This window comes from Centruroides sculpturatus, unplaced genomic scaffold, assembly GCF_000671375.1.
Source record: "Centruroides sculpturatus isolate CEXI.00-Female unplaced genomic scaffold, Cexi_2.0 scaffold1135, whole genome shotgun sequence".
NCBI lineage: Eukaryota > Metazoa > Arthropoda > Arachnida > Scorpiones > Buthidae > Centruroides > Centruroides sculpturatus.
This window is the reverse complement of record NW_019385800.1, coordinates 90,465-95,982: the sequence shown is the minus strand read 5'-3', so window position 1 is coordinate 95,982 and position 5,518 is coordinate 90,465. Positions and strand designations below refer to the sequence as shown.

General features: G+C 31.4%; 1 long non-coding RNA gene across 1 annotated transcript in view; it reads right to left on the bottom strand.

Moving 5' to 3' along the window:
* Nucleotides 1-3,209: 3,209 nt before the first annotated feature.
* The window catches only part of LOC111642200, a 10,455-nt gene continuing 8,146 nt past the window's right edge, over nt 3,210-5,518 (bottom strand). Inside the window, exon 3 of the long non-coding RNA XR_002759523.1 lies at nt 3,210-3,268. This is a non-coding gene — a long non-coding RNA (uncharacterized LOC111642200). The remainder of the gene's footprint in view (nt 3,269-5,518) is intronic.

Sequence of the window (5,518 nt, the reverse complement as noted above, 5' to 3'; positions counted from 1 at the left end):
AGAAAAAACGATCTTGCCCGGGATTGTGTAAACTTTCCGGTCTTAAGTAGCAACATCCATTGTTCTCTGCAGAACTTGCATCTCATCTTGCAAAAAGGTTGATAGTTAGCATCTAAATGTCGTCATTTGTTATAGATCCCTGGAACATCTATAACCTTTACCCTATGTACATCCGATCACGTGGTGGAAATTCCCCACTAAAACGGATAAAAGGCCGTTCTTACCCCCTCTCAGGGGAGTCTATTACCGAACGCAGGATTAACAATATCGCGCCGATCTTCCGAACCAGCCGAATTCCGATCTCTAATGAACCTCGAATTAAATGAGCGCTTAAGTCGCGATTTTATATAATTTGTGCCGTATTTGTGGATTATTCCTTGGATCGATATTTTAAAGGCATCCACGTTCAGAATCGTCAAAGTGGACGGCTATAAGAGGTATGAAAGCACTGTGAAACACTCTCTGTCGTATAGAAACTTTAGGTCGGTATAGAGCTTTGTGTAGTTTTTGTCATTTTGCCTATTCTTAATAAATTGTTATTTTATATTTGTTAAAATAATGGTAGACTCTTTTACTCGATCTCGCCCTTCACCTTATCGTCGACCCCAATCACCTCTCTTTACACTCGCCTGACATTATCATCCTGACAATTGAACGGGAGCCTTACGCCCCCGTATTCACATTAGGAACCATGAAATAAATTTGATAAAAAACTCCCATTAAAAACAATTAAGCCTTTATCGAGCCTTATCAAAGGCACATTAAAATCGCGAAAAAATTTTTTCGCGAAGACAAAAAATTTTGAAAAAATTTGGGTACCTAAAAAACATTCCAAAAATTGAAAAAAAAAATTTGTCAAAAGTGGCCTTAACTACCGAATTTTACGTATTTTGTTACTAAAAATAATATTTTTGAAAATTTTGTAGAAAAAAAAACTGTTACATATTTAGCTAGACAGTTTTTAAATTGCAAAGTTTTCTTACAATTTAATGACCAATGTAACCACCATTTAATTTAATTACATTAAATACTCAATTAGTCATGATTTCAATTAGATTTTGAAGGAATTCAATTTTAAGTTTATCCCAAGCATTTGAAATTGCTCCCTTCAAATTAATGAATTGTGGAAAACTGCTTTCCATTGGCGTAAACTGTATGAACCATCATCCCCCAAAGATTCTCCATCAGATTCAGGTCAGGGCTTCTAGCAGGCCATATCATCAGATTAATATTTTTACGTTTAAACCACATTCTTGTTGATTTAGAGACATGCACAGGGGCATTGTTTGTTGAAAGATCCAATTTGGTCCAGCTTTCAATAAATGATCTTCAAGCATAACTTGATATTTCCCTGAATTCATTATTTCAGTTATAAATGCTAAATCTGTGGTTCTATTGAATCCAAACGCACCACACACCATTATTGATCCCTCACCCATTTGGCATTTTGAAAATTTTTTTTTTTCGATTCTTAAATCGCGCCAATAATACTTCCAACTGTCTGGACTATCTAAGTTGAATTTTTTTTCGTTACTGAACAAAACTTCAATCTATTCTTTGGACCATGTCATGTGTTTTTGTGCCAATCAAGTCTTTCACTTTTGTGCTTTAATGAAAGTGGTGGCATTACAGCTTTTTCTCTGAATTTTAACATTGGAGAATTATTTAAAACTCTCCACACTGTTGTGCTGCTACAAGGAAAGTCTAATTCTTGCTTTATTCTTTTTACTGATGTGTGTTACGTAGATCAAACCTTGATGATTTGTCTGCAATGTCGAGGTGTAAGCTTGGGTTTTGGACATGTCTTGAATTTTGGTACGTCTTTTTGATAAATAATCACCAACAGTTGATTTTGGACGATTTATATATGCTGCAATTTCTCTTATTCACTTGCATTGTGATTTATAGACATCAATCTGCCGTTTTTTCATAATCAGATAAATTCTTTGTTATATCCATTTTAGAACTTTAAACAACATAAACAATTTGCATTACAATTACATATGTAAGCTAATTTGCATATTTAAATGCTTGAAACTTAACAATATTCTATTTAAGTCATCAAATGAGTTACTGTCCAGGAAAATATGTAACAGTTTTTTTGTATAAAATTTTCAAAAATATTATCTTCAGTTTAATAAAAGTAAAACATCTGGATACGAATCCAATTTTTATTGCCATGTCCAATCACCAGGAACAACTATTTCTATTGCAGAGACAACCTTTCTTTAGAGGCTATGCCTCTGCACAAATATGTAAAACAGTTTCAAATGTTTACAGGTGACAATCCCAACACAATTAAAAATATAATATTTGTTTGTAGAAAAGGGCTGGCACAATTACAATTTAATAAAAAGTAAAATATCTGGATACGAGTACGAGTCCAATTTTTTTTGCCATGTATAATCGCCAGGAACCTGTTTTACATATTTGTGCAGGGGCATAGCCTCTAAAGAAAGGTTGTCTCTGCAATGGAAATAGTTGTTCTTGGTGATTAGACATGGCAAGAAAAATTGGACTCGTATCCAGATGTTTTACTTTTTATTAAATTGTAATTCTGCCAGCCCTTTTCTACAAACAAAAATTATTCGCAGTGACAACATGTTAATGTTCGATTAAAATTCTTATTTTGCAGTTTGGAAACATGTAAATCCATATTATTTTTAATAAAACATTTGTCACTTAATGCAGCAAATTTAGATTTCACTTTAACTTATGTCTGTATAAATTTGAAACACACCTTAAAGTGACTTCAAATGGACGCTAGACCAAACTATAACGCCTTTACTGCTGTGCCATTTGACTCCCAGTTCGAAACAGTTGTATTATTTTAGACAAAATAATAGAATGTAACAAACAATCTTACAATATATTATAATTAATTTAATATTCGGTTTAATTTGATAAAAATTATATAGTAAATATCAAATAACCGTTTAATTCACACTTTTACTAATACATTCGTGTTAATGTGTATTTGTTGTTTGTATTTAGTTTATATGAACGAAATATAAATATTCTTTATGACTTGCATTTTTTTGTGATATAAAAATTTGTATGTGTCTTTCCAGAACTTTCAATCATAAATTGCAATTTTATTTGAGTTTTCACATTTGTTGGCAAATATTCATGAAATTAAAAAACAAACAAATTAAAAACAGTCTCATTGCAAAATATCTAAACCATTTTATTTAATTAATCAATGAAATCACAACAATTTGATAATTTTAAACAATTTTCCTTCATTCCAGTATAAGCTTTGGTTATTCTGAAAATGAAAAAGTAACATTTATTAGAACTCTTATATCAAGAAACAAAATTTCATGAGTATTCGTTTTTCATAATTAATTAATAATAGAAAATTTTACTAAAATTGTTAAGATGATCATTAAATGTTTTAATATTTAACCTTAACCCTTCCTCGATTGCAAAATTTGTTGATTGACTGCACTTTGGTCACATAGCCATAGCTTTTCACAAAATTTATTTTTTTTCATAACATCGTAATATTATTGGTTTTCCTTCAAAAATAATTATTACATCTTTTTTTTTCTTTATTGTCTTTACTTTTAAACAGTGTAAAATATATTTAAATCGACACAAATGCTTTATTTGCATTGATTTTAATGTAATTTGATACGAAAAACGCAAAAAATAAACATATCAATTTACAACTCGCCATAATTTATCTCCTGTTTTACAGATTGCCATCGGGTTTGTTTGTAAGGAAAAGAAATATAACACTTTAAAGTGAAGTAAGTAGAAGTTTCGCACTACTGCAAGAAAATTTCTCAACAGACTCTGCCTTACCCCCTACCGCAAAAGTCAATAAACGTTAATTGTTTTATGATTCACTTCAAACACTTCTTTCTGAGTTGTAAATCGACTAATTGACAAAGTTTTTACTTCATTTTACTCATAAAAACGCACTTTTTAAGATTTAACAGATAGTTTTTTTTAAATTAATATATAAAGATCTTAAAAGATCTTTATACATTAATTTTATTTTTAATTTTTAATGTGATATAGTCGTGTGTTAAGCTTAAATCGAGCACCTAATATAAAAATGGATATCGCATAAAATATTAACCATCAAAACTTCTTTGTTGATAGTTTAGATATAAACTATCAACAAAGTTTACATCTAAACTAATGTTTTCCATGCATGAAATGAAGAAATAAACAACATAATGGGTGGACCATCAAAAATTTGGCTATTTATGACTTGATGTCAAATGCGCAAAATCTTTTATTTATAAATTAAAATATTCTGGAAATTTCATCAAAAAATGCATTTGCGACAATACCTAAATAAAATTGTTACACAAGAAACAAAAATTGTGCAATTAGCGCAATTTGTATTAACGTAATTAATTTTGAAAATTTTTGTCACTGCTATTTCTCGCAAGACACAACGCGATTTCTCGCAGAGTATAATAAGATTCAGCTGAGTGTAATAATAAATTGCGATATCTCGCTTCAAAAACGGGTTAAAATCGGTTTATTTCTTCAAATATAAGAAATTATTAAAAGAAAAGTATTGACAGCGAAAAAGACGATCGCGATGGTCGCGATCAACGATAGCGATTATCTCGAGCGTATTTTTAAGCCGAATTTTTCTTACCCGAAAGATCGCCCGGAGTCTGTGAGATTCCGGCACTTTCTCAACTTATTCTTGCGAGTAAACGCGGCACGAACCAAAAACGTTATTTATTGAATTATTGCAACTCGTAAAAATCAAAAAATTGGATTTTTTTAAATTTTTTGAAAAATTTCGAAAAAATGCTGCTGAAAAAACTGCCACCAGGCGTCTGATAGACATCTGGTGATCACGTAAGAATTAAACTAAATCACTTAAAGGTCAAACCGTAATTTACATAAAGTGAACGAGACAAATCAGTACAGTCGACCCCCCTATACTTACGGTCCCAATAATTACGATTCCTATAAAACTGCGAAAAAATTGTGATGGTATCCGTAAAAAACAGTAAAAAACCCCTATAATTACGTTAAACGTCATAGGGCAACCGAACTACTTTTCCGCCGTCCGTAGCGCCACGCTACGGAGATTTTTACGCTAACTATCGTCTGTAGAGTATGTAAATTAGGTAGTGTAAGTCTAATACAGTACTGTAATTTTATACATTTCTTGTAAAAGAAACATTTCTTATTCTACGGCGATTAAAATTATTTATATTAATGATGTCTCCGAAGTTCAAGGAACTATTCGCAGAAAAATAAGTTATTAGAAATCGGCCGCGCTTTGCTGAGCTGTTCTGCGACGAAAACAAGCTTGAGCAATGGCGATGTCGAATGGTGACACTCGGTAAGTAATCCTACAATTTTTTGTTTATAGCGTAGTTTATACGGATTATTTCCAAAACATATATACGTATTTCGGAAATGTTGTGTCGGATTAGTCTAGAATCGATTAATTTTATGGAAGAAAATCTTTCAAACAGCCGTAGTCCGTAAACTTGACACGTGTCGGGTTGTGATTGGAAGGATTCGTAAGAAA